General features: G+C 40.9%; 2 long non-coding RNA genes across 5 annotated transcripts in view; both read left to right on the top strand.

Annotated features, from left to right (window-relative positions):
• The window catches only part of LOC141132014 (uncharacterized), a 219,135-nt gene that overhangs the window by 123,987 nt on the left and 78,233 nt on the right, over positions 1-16,915 (top strand). The gene's annotated exons all lie outside the window — the stretch shown is intronic.
• LOC141132002 (uncharacterized) overlaps positions 1-16,915 on the top strand; it is a 155,528-nt gene that overhangs the window by 122,673 nt on the left and 15,940 nt on the right. Inside the window, exon 4 of one of the 4 annotated variants that reach the window (XR_012242847.1) lies at positions 6,437-7,133. The exons of the other annotated variants lie outside the window; for them this stretch is intronic. This is a non-coding gene — a long non-coding RNA (uncharacterized lncRNA). Of the gene's footprint in view, positions 1-6,436; positions 7,134-16,915 lie in introns of those variants that run through there. 4 annotated transcript variants of the gene reach the window in all.

The following is a 16,915-nucleotide window of genomic DNA, read 5'->3' as shown; positions in this document are numbered from 1 at the left end:
GTCTCAGCCAATGAGGAGGGGAGTCCCGGGCGGCCAAGACACTCCTGCAAAATAGCAGGATCTAGAGGGACCACAGGTAAGTATTAGAGGGGCTGAGGGGGGATGCTGCAAACAGAAGGATTTTTATCCTAATGCATAGAATGCATTAAGATAAAAAAAAAACTTTCTGCCTTTACAACCACTTTAATATGTTGTCAGGAAATATACAGTATACATTAATTAGATTGTGTGCATTACATATAACTAGTTTTTAAATTAATTATATCACAATATGTTGTCAACCCCTTGGCACCTAAGGGTAAAACAAATCTAAATGCCAAAGCACAATTTTGCAATTTTGACATGTGTTATTAAAACTGTACATATCATCGCAACTACACACAACTACTGTGTGTGCATCCAGGTGGATTATACCGCATTTTTTTCAGGATAAATTGGGCTTTCCAGGTTTTAATAAAGAGACATGGAAAACGGGGTGTACCGAGAATGAATCCGGCAGTTTCTGCTCGTAGGCCAACTCGACATCAAAGAAATTCTGGACAGCCGCACTCCAAAAATATTTGCCTTTATTCAGTAAGGTGTCATCAAAAATACAGGTCACAGCAAAATGGAACAAAGCTTACGCATTTCGCACTACAAGGAGTGCTTAGTCATAGCTATGACTAAGCACTCCTTGTAGTGCGAAACGCGTAAGCTTTGTTCCATTTTGCTGTGACCTGTATTTTTGATGACACCTTACTGAATAAAGGCAAATATTTTTGGAGTGTGGCTGTCCAGAATTTCTTAGATTTCTAACTGCCATAGCATTGCCAGCACCTGGACTTCTAGACTGAAGGAGATGCCTTTTACCTTGATCTGACCCACCTGGAGCGGTGATACTCTCTCTCTCGTAGGCCACTTTGTTGATCCTTCTTTTTACTGGAAAAAGACCCACAAGGAGGCAGAGGACCCAACTTTTTTGAAGGGCACGCCAGCCTTAGGTTTACTGTGGACAGCCATACCTGGTCTCCGGGTTCCAGGATTAATCCTCCCCGTCTTTTCTTGTCAAAGGTCTCTTTGTTGAGTTCCTGTGCTTTAGTCATTGTTTCTTGTAGTAATTTGTTGTTGGTGCTGAAGAAGTTTACAGTTTTGAGAACAGCTGGCACAGGACATTCCGGAATGGAATTAGGCAGGAATGATGGGTGGTAGGCACTGTCTCAAGAAAAAGAAAAGCACCCTGTCCCCCAAAGGCAAAGGTAAGCGTTGGTCTGGTGTCATATGTAAACAGCAATTGCACCATGCATGTGAGTTATCACAGCGAAGGTCAGATCGAGGTCAGTAATTTTAGCAGTAGACCTCCTCTGTAAATCTAAAGTGCTAACCTGTAAAGGATTTTAAAGGCTTTTAAAAATGTATTTAGTTTGTCGCCGCTGCACATTTGTGTGCAATTTTAAAGCATGTCATGTTTGGTATCCATGTACTCGGCATAAGAGCATCTTTTTTATTTCATCAAACATTTGGGCAATATAGTGTGTTTTAGTGCATTAAAATTTTAAAAAGTGTTTTTTTTTTCCAAAAAAAATTGCGTTTGAAAATTCGCTGCGCAAATACTGTGTGAAAAAAAAATTGCAACACCCACCATTTTAATCTGTAGGACCTTTGCTTTAAAAAAATATATAATGTTTGGGGGTTCAAAGTAATTTTCGAGCAAAAAAAAGAAAAATCTTTTTCATGTAAACAAAAAGTGTCAGAAAGGGCTTTGTCTTCAAGTGGTTAGAAGAGTGGGTGATGTTTGACAAAGGGCTTCTAATGTTGTGCATAAAATGCCAGGACAGTTCAGCCCCCCCCCCATGACCCCTTTTTGGAAAGTAGACACCCCAAGCTATTTGCTGATAGGCATGTTGACTACATGGAATATTTTATATTTTGCCACAAGTTTCGGGAAAATAACAAACTTTTTTTTTTTTTTTGCACAAAGAAGTCACTAAATGATTTATATCTCTAACATGCCATGGGCATATGTGGAATTTCACCCCAAAATACTTTCTGCTGCTTCTCCTGAGTACGGGGCTACCACATGTGTGAGACTTTTTGTAAGCCTAGCCGTGTACAGGACCCCGAAAACCAATCACCGCCTTTAGGCTTTCTAAGGGCGTAAAATGGTGATTTCACTTCCTCGCCACTTATCACAGTTTCAGAGGCCATGAAATGTCAAGATAGCACAAAACCCTCCCAAATTACCCCATTTTGGAAAGTAGACACTTCAGAACAGGCCTTGCCATGGTCGACCAAAAAAGTTGAGTGCATGTGTTCAGCATCATATCCAGAGGTTGTCTTTGGGAAATAGAGGTATGAGTGCTGCCAGCATTGCTGCAGAGGTTGAAGGGGTGGGGGGTCAGTGCTCAGACCATACGCCACACACTGCATCAAATTGGTCTGCATTGCTGTCATTCCAGAAGTAAGCCTCTTCTAAAGATGATGCACAAGGAATCCACAAACAGTTTGCTGAAGACAAGACTAAGAACATGGACTACTGGAACCATGTCCTGTGGTCTGATGAGACCAAGATAAACTTTTTTGGTTCAGATGGTGTCAAGCGTGTGTGGTGGCAACCAGGTGAGGAGTACAAAGACAAGTGTGTCTTGCTTATATTCAAGCATGGTGGTGGGAGCGTCATGGTCTGGGACTGCATGAGTGCTGCCGACACTGAGGAGCTACAGTTCATCGAGGGAACAATGAATGCCAACATGTACTGTGACATACTGAAGCAGAGCATGATCCCCTCCCTTCAGAGACTGGGCCACAGGGCAGTATTCCAACATGATAACGACCCCAAACACACCTCCAAGACGACCACTGCCTTGCTAAAGAAGCTGCGGACCTAAACCCTATTGAGCATCTGTGGGGCATCCTCAAATGGAAGGTGGAGGAGAGCAAGGTCTCTAACATCCACCAGCTCTGTGATGTCATCATGGAGGAGTGGAGGAAGACTCCAGTGGCAACCTGTGAAGCTCCGGTGAACTCCATGCCCAAGAGGGTTAAGGCATTGCTGGAAAATAATGGTGACCACACAAAATATTGACACTTTGTCCCAATTTGGACATTTTCACTTAGGGGTGTACTCACTTTTGTTGCCAGCGATTAAGGCTTCATTCACACCAGGCGGACCCGCTGCCACGGAGTCCGCCAGCTCAGCAGGAGATCTCTCCGTTGATCTCAGCTGAGCTGGCGGATGACAGGTCCCTCTCTGCTCACTGAGTGGGGTGGGGCTTGTCGAGCGCCACTGGTTGCTATGGAGAGATCGGACGAAAACGGACAGCATATCTGTTTTCATCAGATCTCACCTGATCTGATCTGCCAGGGACAGATGTGAACGTAGGGCCATCCGTCTGATTTTAGCGGATCGGACCGAGTCGGATGTCAGCGGACATTTCACCGCTGACATCCATCGCTCCATAGACTAACATGGAGCGCCCGTTCAGGTCCACCGACAAAACTGACAGGCGGACCTGAACGGCCCGACAATGTGAAAGGGGCCTTAGACATTAATGGCTGTGTGTTGAGTTATTTTGAGGGGACAGCAAATTTACACTGTTATACAAGCTGTACACTCACTACTTTACATTGTAGCAAATGCTTTGGGTAATGACCCGTGGGATGCTAATCAAATGATTCTCCCCAAAGAAATTACTTCTGGCTAAATGCCATTTTCAAATGGCAGGTATGTAACATAAGTACCCAATTAATTTCTTAATGACTTCTAAACATAGAAACTATTTTTCATATACTAATTAAGTAATGTTAAACCCAAGGTGTAAACACAGGGCTATATAGTACTGGATTAAACTGAGAACATAGCTGGGCTTCAGACAATGTCCCAAGGTGTTTTATGCAAATATTTTCCAAATCCAAAGTAATGATGACTACTGGATCAAGGCCATTTTCATACGACATGTATGATACATATTTACACAGTGATTTTTTTGATGACTACTAAACACAGAAACTACTTTTCATATACTGATTAGCTAGTTGTAAACCTGGAATGTGTACACAGGGATATAGAGTATTTTAGGTCAGGTGGATCCATCTGTTAGAATCGCAAATTCTGTTATTGTTAGTGTAATGCTGTTGAGTCCTTCTTTATAAACCTTCCCTGTCAGTACATTTAGAAAATTGAACTAAGCCCATCATGTTGTTACCCGTTTACTATATTTGAGATTTAATATCTCTCAGATATGATTTGGTTTAAATGAGAGTTCTTTGACCATGAGTGAAAGCTTTAACACAATAACAAATATATATAGGTATATAGTAAAGAGGCCTAGACTAATACACACAATCTATTTGTACAGGGAAAGGGTAAAAATCATGGATTACATGAAGGAATACAGATTATATTCCTTAAAACATTCATCTACAAACAGTAGGACATAAAAGACATAAGACAAACATATTTAGTTACAAGTACAAGGCAGACATTTCCCATAGTTACCAGGCTATGACCCACAAAGGTTCCATTCGGGTGACCGCTCTACCAGAGAGTGTGTGTTTTCCTTCCATATAGTCTGTGTATATCATTACAGGCTGATGCCTCTTTGGTTGGAATGGCGTGGCTCTGATTGGTGGGCTTCCCTATTCCTGGTTAAGGACTGACTACATTTCCAATCCCTATACTTTGCATTAGTCAGCCCCCTTTAATGCAAATCCTTGTGACTATTCTGAGCGGGAGATTAACTTGACCTTTTTCTGGGAGGTTAAGTATTGATTACAGGTTGGCCTCCCTTCATTGCATATCCAAACATGGGTTCCTTTGAAGTGAATATTTGTAGAAGAAAGAGGTTTGGGTCCCATTGTTTAGATACACAAGCCTAGGCACCGAATTGTCTGTCTAACAGAGACTTCTGTGAAGATAATGTTACACCCCCTACATAGATACAAGCTAAATTAAATATATTCATAATTACAAAATTTTACAGCTATTAATGGAGATTCCACATAAACTCATGAGGCAACAATGTAAAAGGAGGAAAAAGAAGGAAAATACTTATTTTTTTGGTTGCCCATTGACTTACAACTGTGCTGTATGCTTATATTCCATTTTCTCCGGTCCTCTTCCTTTTTCTGTTGGGGTACCCGAAGGCTTAGTCCTTGGAACCCTCTTATTCCCTATCTAAATCTCTTCCTTAGGTCAGTTGATGACCTCCCATGGCTTCCAATACCACCTCTATGCCAACGACACCCAAATCTATCCCTCTATTCCCCTGCTCGCCCCCTCGGTCTCCTCGCATACCACAAATTTAGTGAGCAATCTGTCTAAAATTGAGCTTGTAATATTTCGTCCACCCCGTTTCCCCCACTCGTGACTTTAATGACTCTCTGTATAGATTTTGCTATGAAGATTAACTCTACACAGCTAAATGCACACGCACACACACACACATACCTTTAACATTATTGTCTTTTTTGGCAAACTATATATTTTGGCACAGAATTTCAAGTTATTCTCACCTATGCCAGTACGAAGATTGTAAAACTGAACATGAACAAACCATGTCTCAACCCTTCCCTCCAGCACAAGTGTCATTTATGTTTTATTAAGGGGTAATTAAAGGTTTTTTTCTTTTTAATAAGTGTGCGTTAATCACTAACTAACAGTGTTGACATATTAATGACTGAATAGGAGGCAAATTAAATAAGAAGTTAAAAATACTAAATATTAGCAAAACCCATAACTGGCAAATTAAATTTACAGTGCTACATATTGGAAATCGTATTCCCTCCATCCCATATATGGTAAATACATATTGTATTACCAGAATAGCATTTTGTTAAAAGGAATTGAAATTTGACATTTTTTGAAAGGAAAGGGCTAGTTTACTGAATAAATTATTATGTCAGGACATTTGACTAATGCCCCATATGCATGGTGCCACATCCCTCAAGGAAATGCAAGTAAAGAGTATAATGGTGGGATTTTAACGGCACCAAAATAATTTAACAAAAGAGTTTTTTGTACGTAATAATTAAAAACAAATGCAAAAGTTAAAAACAAATGGCTTTTTGGGGTATATATGTATCCACATAAGTGATCAATGTATACTGATGACCTACATGTTTTTAACTTTTACACCTGTTTTTAATTATTACAGTGCATCCGGAAAGTATTCCCAGCGCTTCACTTTTTTCACATTTTGTTATGTTACAGCTTTATTCCAAAATGGTTTAAATTAATTATTTTCTTCAAAATTCTACAAACAATACCACATAATGACAATGTGAAAAAAGTTTGTTTGAAATCTTTGCAAATTTATTAAAAGTAAAAAATTTTAAAAAATCACATGTGCATTAGTATTGTTGAAGCACCTTTGGCACGAATTGCAGCCTCAAGTCTTTTTGAGTATGATGCTACAAGCTTGGCACACCTATTTTGTTCAGTTTCTCCCATTCTTTGCAGGACCTCTCAAGCTCCATCAGGTTGGATGGGGAGTGTCGGTGCACGGCCGTTTTCAGATCTCTCCAGAAATGTTCAATCGGGTTCAAGTCTGGGCTCTGGCTGGGCCACTCAAGAACATTCACAGAGTTCTGGATGCACTATATATATATATACAATAAACTATTTGCATTTTTATGGTTGTTAAATTCTTTTGGTGCCATTAAAATCTCACCATTATACTCTTAACTTGTAAGGGCTAGTTTACTGTCTTTCAGAATGTTGGATGGCCAGACTGTAGTCAGTTGATATCACTGGAAGGAATTGTGCCCCATCATTTTTTTTTTAACAGAGAAATGTTTATTGAATGCGTCCCAGGTTGCGTATACAGACAATACTGAATTCACAGCATAACAAATAAAAGAAGAATTTAAAAACAGAAAAGTGGTGACAGCTCTTATTCCATCAAAGCAATCACTTAACAAGTAAGCAAAGAAAAATTTAGTATACAATAAAATATGACATTGATACATAGTTGGTAAGGTTGAATAAAGACATCAGTCCATCCAGTTCAACATAAATCAAGAAGATACTGAATGGTTGTGTACATCATTATAGAGTAGGTCATGTGAGCTCTAAGTAACAAAGATTGTATACCGCATTCCACAGAGGAAAGAGAATAATAATTATAGTTGGATGTTAGCCAACACTGAATAGGTGAATACCCACATGGAGAGGGAGGGGAAGGGGTTAAGAATGCTGGCTGATAAGGTGGAGGAGGGGGGAGGAAGTAGGGGCAAGTAGAGGCCAAAGCCAGAACGGATAGGGGAACGCTCTCAATTACCCTGTGCATCAATCAAGGCTGACCAAATTTTGTCAAATTTCCTTGGACAATTTCTCCCTTTATAGGTCAATTTATAAAGGGAAAGGATGCTACTAATGGTGTCCTGACAAGTGGAAAGGGTGGAGGGAAGGTAGCAAGCTTCCAGTGAAGTGAATTCTCCTTCTTGAATAGAAAGCAACAAAAAAATAAAGTTAAAATTGTTCTTGCCTTCAAACTATCAACATTTCCCAGCAGTAACACCAAGGGATCTAGACCTAATGCAAGGTCACACATTTCATGTAGAACCTGAACTATTGACTTCCAAAAGGGTCGAAAAGAAAGACGGGTCCATAACATATGGAGAAAAGTGCCTGTGGAGGTATCTCTTTGTGCACATAATAATAAACTAGAGGTCAGGTAGATGCTAGCCAGTCTTTGGGGGGGGGGGGGGGTGGTATGCCTTACATAAAAGTTTAAGTTGGACGAGTTTGTCCTTAGCTGAAACCATATTAGTAATATAATTTTGTATGCAGCCTTTCCAGACATTCTCAGTAAGGTCAGGCAAGTCACATTTCCATTTCTAGTAGGTAGGAGCCATTTTAGTGGAGTATGCTAGAGAAAGGCATAGGTGGATAGAGGATAACAGTTTCCCTAACACACTTGAGGTAAGCAGCCTCTCCAAAGGATCAAATTCTAAAGCTATAGGCATCAGGAGTTGGCTTGCATCTGCATACTATAGCTGAAAAAAACAGAAGAACAATCAGTTGGACAAAGAAAAGGTAGACCTCACACGACTAAACTACATCAGTATCACATTTGCCATAATATGTTTCGAGGTGGTAGCCCCATTTGCAGCCCACAGTTGGGAATCAGGCAGGGTGTGAAGGTAGGGAAGAGAAGGATCACCCCATAAGGGAGTATGAGGCACAAAAGTGGAAGGGGTAGGATAATGAGCTCTGGCTTCATACACATATTGTAATCCTCATCAGACATGTAACCTGAGTGTGGGACAGAGGTTCCCAAAACAACAGATTACTAAGGGTAGCATAGGAACCCAAAAGAGCCGCCTCAATGATCTCCACAGGATTATCCTTGGGTTGGGAGAACCATCATCTCACTGATACTAAAACTGCAGTCCAATAATAAAACTGGAGATTGGGAAGGGCATGGCCACCTGGGAGAGTAGCAGCTGAAGTATCATTTTTGCCAAATGGGCGATTCTCCCAAAGCAAATAAAGGAAAGGATAAGAAAGTTTTTGGAATAGGCAAGGGAGTGTTCCTATAAAATAATGAAACTTTAAAAGGAAAATCATTTTGATGAGATTAACTCTACCCACCCGGCAGAGGGAGAGAAATCTCCAAGCATTACATCTCAAGTTGAATTGTTTAGGTAAGCTGTAGAAATGATGGTCCAAGTAGTCACCCCCAGGTATGTGAACTCATCAACCCACTGGAGAGGAGTATCGTATCAATCTTGGGGCAGAAAGAATGGAGTCGAAATAAGACAGATTTATCCCACTTTATCCTAATAACTGAATATTAACCTAAGTCATCTACAATGCTAAGAGTTGAATGTAAGGAAGAGGAGGCATCATTAAGGGATAGAAGGGTATCGTCTGCGTACAAGGAGAGGTTTTCTTCCAGCAGACTGACTCTAATGCCGCGTACACACGGTCGGACTTTTCATCTACAAAAGTCCGACGGACGCCGACGGACAAAATACGGCTGACAATCCGATTGTGTGTGGGCTTCCCCGGACTTTCAGCGGACTTTTCCAGCCGCAAATCTGACGGACTTTAGATTTGGAACATGCTTCAAATCTTTACATCGTAACTACGCCGGACCCAGAAATCCGCTCGTCTGTATGCTAGTCCGACGGACAAAAACCCACGCTAGGGCAGCTATTGGCTACTGGCTATCAACTTCCTTATTTTAGTCCGGTGTACGTCATCACGTACGAATCCGTCTGACTTTTGTGTGATCGTATGTAGGCAAGTTCGTTCGTTAGTAAGTCTGCCGCAAGTCCGCCAAAAGTCTGTCGAAAGTCTGTCGGATGGGCTGTCGGACTTTTGTAGACGAAAAGTCCGACCGTGTGTACGCGGCATAATACCTTTCACTAGAGGAGGCTCTGAGTAAAATCACCAGGGTTTCCAGTGCTAACGTGAATAGATCAGAGAAGAGGGGGCACCTCTGCCTTGTACCCCATCGCAAAGAGAATGGGTCAGATACATTACCATTTGTCACTCAAGCTACAGGGGCTGGAGAAGCTACCTTTAAAGGCTCTATATAAAATAAAGTGTATTATTATATACCAGTTGTATACACAAGATAAATATATATGCGTTAATAATCTGCATATATTATTATCCGTACCGATACCTTGCATGAACCCAGATTGGTCAGCGTGAACTAAGGCTGTAATAACAAGTTTCAGGCAATGAGCCAGAATCTTGGTAAGGTGCTTAGAATCCACAGTAAGAAGATAAAACGGTAGGAAGAATAAATGTCTGGGTTCTCACCAGGTTTGGGCACCACTACTACTACTGCTTCAGGCATAGAGACCGGCAAAGAACCCGCCTCCAATGAATGGCAAAGCACCACATGGAAACATGAGGCTATGTCATCAGTGTGTGTCTTGAAAAATTCAGCTGCGAGTCTGTCCAGCCTAGATGTTTTCCCAGACTGGAGTGAGGCTATCGCAATCTGCACCTCCTCAATTATGATGGGAGCGTCAAATTTGTTCCAATAGGGAGCTGTAAGCCCAGGAAATTCAATCATTTGAATTGGAGGTCTGGATAACACACTTTATAGCTGTAGAGAGACCAGTAGTAGGAAACAAAACACTGGATAATTCGTACTGGATCTGTCAAAATGGTCCCTGTCGGGTCCATAATATGGGGAATACAAGAAGAGTCTGAGCGTTCCCTAGCCAATCACACCAACAATTTGCCAATTTTTTTCTCCTTGTTCAACGATTTACAGCGCCTTGTGTAAGTCCTTTTTTTAGTCATGGACATGCGGAATAATAGAACATGTCTATGCAAAGTACAAAGTCAGTCATAGTCACAAGGGTTGGCTGCAGGTTTTTATTTTATTTTTATTTTTTTCAGCAGTTTACTAACACTTTAAAAGACAAATCAAAGCTCTCACCATAGAAAAAATCCCTCCCACTTCTTATTGTGTCTCCAGAACAGAAAAATATAGAAGTCTTCCCAGCCAGACCCAAACACCAAAAATGAACTGACAAGAGTTTTAACACTTCCCGACTATATCCAAACTCAAAAGAAAGTTTTGGAAGCACACAGGGGATAATTATCAATACTGTCCTAACATTTTCAGTTGCTGATATGCTGCATCTTATATTTTGTACTGCCATTTAGAGACAGATTTATTATCTAATAATACTCCGTATTCCCATCACACACGTTCCTGGATAAAGCTCTAGAAGTTTTGGGTGCTGCAGCTGGATACTGGATCAGAAAGTCATAATGAAGATATTTGTCAGCACACCACGATCAACGAATAGCGTCCAAACTATTTTTTATTGAAGCATGATCACAGAACAGGTAGTGCTATCTATTATCTACACATATATTGCATAATAATTTACATACAATGACTACCTGTTAAAAGAAAAAAAGACTCGCAATGGGTATATCTGTTCCTGTTTAAAAGTGTTCCTTAGCACTTCTTAGTTTTGCAAGAAAAGTGAGGTGACCCTAATTTTACAAGAGATGCTTGTAGTTGCTGCAGAAGAGAGACAAGAAGCAGACAGTTGCTATTTGGCTGCACATTCAATCAGAACTAAATATGTCGCTTTAGTTGCAAAACAGACCCAAGGATTCATGCTAAAATATTTGCATGAAAATTGCACCATAATTAATCACTTCAGCCCCGGAAGATTTTACCCCCTTCCTGACCAGAGCACTTTTTGCGATTCGGCACTGCGTCGCTTTAACTGACAATTGCGCGGTGGTGCGACGTTGCACCCAAACAAAATTGATGCCCTTTTTTTCCCACAAATAGAGCTTTCCTTTGGTGGTATTTGATCGCCTCTGCGGTTTTTATTTTTTGCGCTATAAACAAAAAAAGAGCGACAATTTTGAAAAAAACGCAATATTTTTTACTTTTTATCCCCCCAAAAATATATATAAAAAAAAATATTTTTTTCCTCAGTTTAGGCCGATATGTATTCTTCTACATATTTTTGGTAAAAAAAAATCACAATAAGCGTATATTGGTTTGCGCAAAAGTTATAGGGTCTACAAAATAGGGGATAGATTTTATGGCGTTTTTATTATTTTTTTTTTTTTTTTTACTAGTAATGGTGGCGATCTGCGATTTTTATTGGGACTGCGACATTATGGCGGACACGTCGGACAATTTTGACACATTTTTGGGACAATTGGCATTACTACAGCGATCAGTGCAATTAAAAATGCATTGATTACTGTAAAAATGTCACTGGCTGATGGTATGACTCATATGTTTGCTCACCTTTTTTAAATTGTCACCTTTGTCTCTTAGTCCCTCTATGTTAGATGGCCAATCAGGCGTGTCCATTTTGTATGTTATGAAGACACATGAGCAAATGGCTATGATGTGCAGAATCTTACTATGCTGTGTCTTGTATGGCTTTTATTTGTTTTTCTTTGAATGTTTGTCAAGAAAATATATCCAAAAATAAAGATTACATTAAAAAAGTCACTGGCAGTAAAGGGGTTAACACTAGGGGGCGATCAAGGGGTTAATGGTGTTCCCTAGTGTGTGTTCTAACTGAAGGGGGGAGGGGACTGTGTAGGGGAAGAGATAGATCGCTGTTCATACTCTGTATGAACACACGACCTGTGACTTCTCCCCTCAGAGAACCAGAAACTGTGTGTTTACACATACAGATCCCGGTTCTCCGTGTGCCCCGAGCGATCGCAGGAGCCTGGCGGTGATCGCGACCGCCGGGCACTCGCATCGGCACCGTGGGCAAGCAGGGGGCGTGCGCTGCCCCTAGTGGCCACAGGGCGAAGCGACGTTACATAACTGTTTCAACCAGCCGTGCCATTCTGCCGCAGTACAACTGCGGCGGGTGGTCGGCAAGTGGTTATTATATTCACAACTGCTTTAATAAATGCCTCTATTCTCTTATGTGTCACAAAGCCCTGGTTTATGTTAATCCAATTTCACCAACTCAAAGTATTGTTGTAAGTACAATGTTTAGGTAGGTGGTACGTGTCGAATAACATCCACATGAATGGCAGGACCCAAGATTTCCCAGCAGAACATTGCCCAAAGCATCACACTGCCTCCACTGGCTTACTTTCTTCCCATAGTGTATCCTGGAACCATCTCTTCCCTAGGTAAGTGATACACACACCTGCCCATCCATATGATGTAAAAGAAAACATGATTCATCAGACCAGACCACCTTCTTCCATTGTTCTGTGGTCCAGTTCTGATGGTCACATGCCCATTGTAGGCATTTTTGGCTGTGGACACGGGTCAACATGGGCACCCTGACTGGTCTGCAGCTACGCAACTCCATACACAACAAACTGCTATGCCCATTTTTCCTGCCTTCAACACAATAACTTTAAGGACATCATGTTTACTTGCTGCCTAATATATCTCACTGACTTTCAGATATAATTGTACAGTGGAACCTTGGATTACGAGCATAATCCATTCCAGGACAATGCTTGTAATCCAAAGCATTCACATATCAAAGCGAGTTTCACCATAGAAGTTAATGGAATTGAAGATAATTTATTCCACATTGACTTCTATTGCATGCAATACCGCATGTGGCCAGAGATGGGGGGGCGCCGGAGAGCCTCGGGGACAAACTCGGAACCTGGTGACACTCGGAACAGTTCAGAGCCGTTCGGAAATACTCGAAATCACTCGGAATCACTCGGAAAGGCTCTGAAACACTCGGGAACCCATTAGCTTGAAATCTGCTCGTTTTGCGAGACAACGCTCGCAAACCAAGTCAGAATTTAAAAAAAAAAAGTTGTTCGTTTTTCAAAACGCTCGTTAACGGCGTTACTCGTTAACCAAGGTTCCACTGTATTGAAATAATCGATGGCATTCACTTAAACTGTCAGTGATTATAACGTTATGGCTGATTATTGTACACTGAGCAAAATTATAAGCGCAACACTTTTGTGTTTGCCCCTATTTATCATGAGCCGAACTTAAAGATCTATGACTTTTTCTATGTACACAAAAGGCCTTTTTCTCTCAAATATTGTTTACAAATCTGTCTAAATCTGTGTTAGTGAGAACCTATCATATCAAGATGCTAATTAGATAGCATGATTATTGCACAGGTGTGCCTTAGGCTGGCCATAATAAAAGGCCACTCTAAAATGTGCAGTTTTACTGTATTGGGGGGTCAGGGGGGTCCGAAAACTAGTCAGTATCTGGTGTGACCACCATTTTCCTCACACAGCGCAGCACATCTCCTTCACATAGAGTTGATCAGGTTGTTGATTGTGGCCTGTGGAATGTTGGTTCTTTTCTCTTCAATGGCTGTGCGCAGTTGCTGGATATTGGCAGGAACTGGAACACGCCGTAGTATACACCGATCCAGAGCATCCAAAACATGCTCAATGGGTGACATGTCTGGTGAGTATGTTGGCAATGCAAGAACTGGGATGTTTTCAGCTTCCAGGAATTGTGTACAGATCCTTGCAACATGGGGCCGTGCATTGTCATGCTGCAACATCAGGTGATGGTCGTGGATGAATGGCACAACAATGGGCCTCAGGATCTCATCACGGTATCTCTGTGCATTCAAAATGCCATCAATAAAATGCACCTGTGTTCGTTGTCCATAGCATACGCCTGCCCATACCATGACCCCAACGCCACCATGGGCCACTCGATCCACAACATTGACATCAGCAAACCACTCACCCACACGACGCCATCTGCCCTGTACAGTGAAAACCGGGATTCATCCGTGAATAGAACACCTCTCCAAAGTGCCAGACGCCATCAAATGTGAGCATTTGGTCTACAACGATGAACTGCAGTCAGGTCGAGACCCCGATGAGGACGACAAGCATGCAGATGAGTTTCCCTGAGAAGGTTTCTGACAGTTTGTGCAGAAATTCTTTGGTTATGCAAACCACTTGTTGCAGCAGCTGTCCGGGTGGCTGGTCTCAGATGATCTTGGAGGTGAAGATGCTGGATGTGGAGGTCCTGGGCTGGTGTGGTTACACGTGGTCTGAAGTTGTGAGGCCGGTTGGATGTACTGCCAAATTCTCTGAAACACCTTTGGAGACAGCTTATGGTAGAGAAATTAACATTCAATTCAAGGGCAACAGCTCTGGTGGACATTCCTGCAGTCAGCATGCCAATTGCACACTCCCTCAAAACTTGTGGCATTGTGCTGTGTGATAAAACTGCACATTTTAGAGTGGCCTTTTATTGTGGCCAGCCTAAGGAACACCTGTGCATTAATCATGCTGTCTAATCAGCAACTAGATATGCCCCACCTGTGAGGTGGATGGATTATCTCGGCAAAGGAGAAGTGCTCACTAACACAGATTTAGATAGAGTTGTGAACAATATTTGAGAGAAATAGGCCGTTTGTGTACATAGAAAAAGTCGTAGATCTTTGGGTTCAGCTCATGATGGATAGGGGCAAACACAAACGTGTTGCGTTTATAATTTTGCTCAGTATATATACATCACACATATGTTGCATAAGTAGATATTCACCCACTGCGTTTCTTGGATCAAAGTCCACTTTTTCAAGGATAAATGTGTAGTTCAGATGATAAGATATATCTTGTAAGCAAAAACAACAATAGGTATTAAAGTATAACTAATGGCAAAACTTTTTTTAAAATTTTGGAGTGGAGAGGGACTAGAACACCTGTCAGTTTTTATTGATGTCTGTGTCCCCGTTAAGGAGATTCGCCCTCTCTATTTGCGCTGATTACCATTATTATTGAAAGTGAAAGTAAAGAAATTCCCATTTGTGGGTTGTCCCCAAAAAATCTAATAGAGGGTACATCTTTTAATGGGGACACTAGTTCTGGTGACCTGGGGGTTCCCAAGGGATACCCTTAATTTGCAAGGATTTCCTCTCACTTCCTGTTTGGCTATGGGACAGGAAGTGAAGGGAAATCTCTGAAATGGGACACAGATGGAGGGAAAAAAAATATGACGGGGTTATAATCCTCCTTTGCTCTAAAATAAGAAAAAATAAAAAAGTTTTGCCTATAGTTCTACTTTAATATACATCACAAATGTATAAAGAAGGCTTAATATAGTTTATTTTACATTTATTTTACACAATATTGTATACAGACCTCATCTGATAGATCATGACAATGTTCACACTTATAAGGAACCATCAAAGATGTGTTAAGTTTCTTGTTTCTGGAGTGTGATGCCAGAACTAGGAAGTGACTGCAGGAAAGAGATGGTGGAGACTAGTTGGATATACGGAATAATCCTCAAAGAAACAGTCATGGAATACATGAGCTCCTAAAAATGTTATATCCGCCAACACAATCACGTGTACTGTATGTCGCTTCAAAACTCAGATTTAACACAGGGGTATAAGGTGTCTATTGGGCGATGTTATCCAAGCTAGCTACCACCAACCCCACCACTGCTGTGTTCAGGGGGAAAGAGAAGTGCATACTGGTGCCCTGGTCATCTTTTCTCCCATCAAAGAGTCACTTTATCTACCCACCTGCCTACATGCCAACATCATGACATCAGAGGCATGGGCAGGAAATTCAGCTGGGCACTTCTAAGACCACTTTGGTTTGAAAGGCAAAAGCTCTTCCTCCTACTGAGTCCCTCCTCCCACCAATGAAATCCACATAGGCCAAGGTATGAAAGAGCAAAAGTCTGATGGAACAGTAGTCAATTGAGGGAAAAATATGGAAAAAAGGGCATACATGAGCCTATGCAAAATAGGGGAAAGTACATTTATGTCAAGTGCCCATCCCACATAATACCTCCCAGTGAGGCACCTCACCTACAACAGGGAGCTAGAACAGAACAAAGTAAAATGGAACATAAAGTATACATAATTAAATATACAATGATATCTTCTTTATTCACCTCACATATTTTTTTTTTTTTGCAAAAGATATAATACGAATTTACAAAAAACAGAGATCATGGGAAAATACATTACAAAAGAGGAACAAAATTATTTTTTTATTAAAGCCTGGGAATATAGTAGCCTTATTTCTGTATATTCGTTTACAATGAGATTTCAATAAAACATTATCAATTTATCCAGTTTATCCCCACCTCTTTTTGTGATTAAGATAGGATCCAAGCCTTGGAAGACTCATATCCATGATTCATCCCAGAATGAGATGTTGATGGAAAAGGTAGATCTCAATCTTTTTTGGCACATGTATATGGTCATAAATTTTCCCACATATCTTGCTTTTTGGCTTCCCTTCATAAAAAGCTATGCATTGAAATATCATCAGATAAACCACCCTCATCGTAAAGCAATTAAGAACATATTTTAGAATTAATTGTTCTCTATTGGCTAATCTGTTTGGATTATAATATATGGTATAGCTCCATTGATTGCATGTTCCACATTTAACAGTTTTTTTTTAGAAAAGGGAACTGTATGCCTATGCTTTGGTTTCATAACGAGTACGTATCAAATAATCTCTTAAAGATTGTGCTCTTCT

Source organism: Aquarana catesbeiana, linkage group LG01, assembly GCF_042186555.1.
Source record: "Aquarana catesbeiana isolate 2022-GZ linkage group LG01, ASM4218655v1, whole genome shotgun sequence".
NCBI lineage: Eukaryota > Metazoa > Chordata > Amphibia > Anura > Ranidae > Aquarana > Aquarana catesbeiana.
This window is presented reverse-complemented; position numbering and strand designations above follow the sequence as displayed.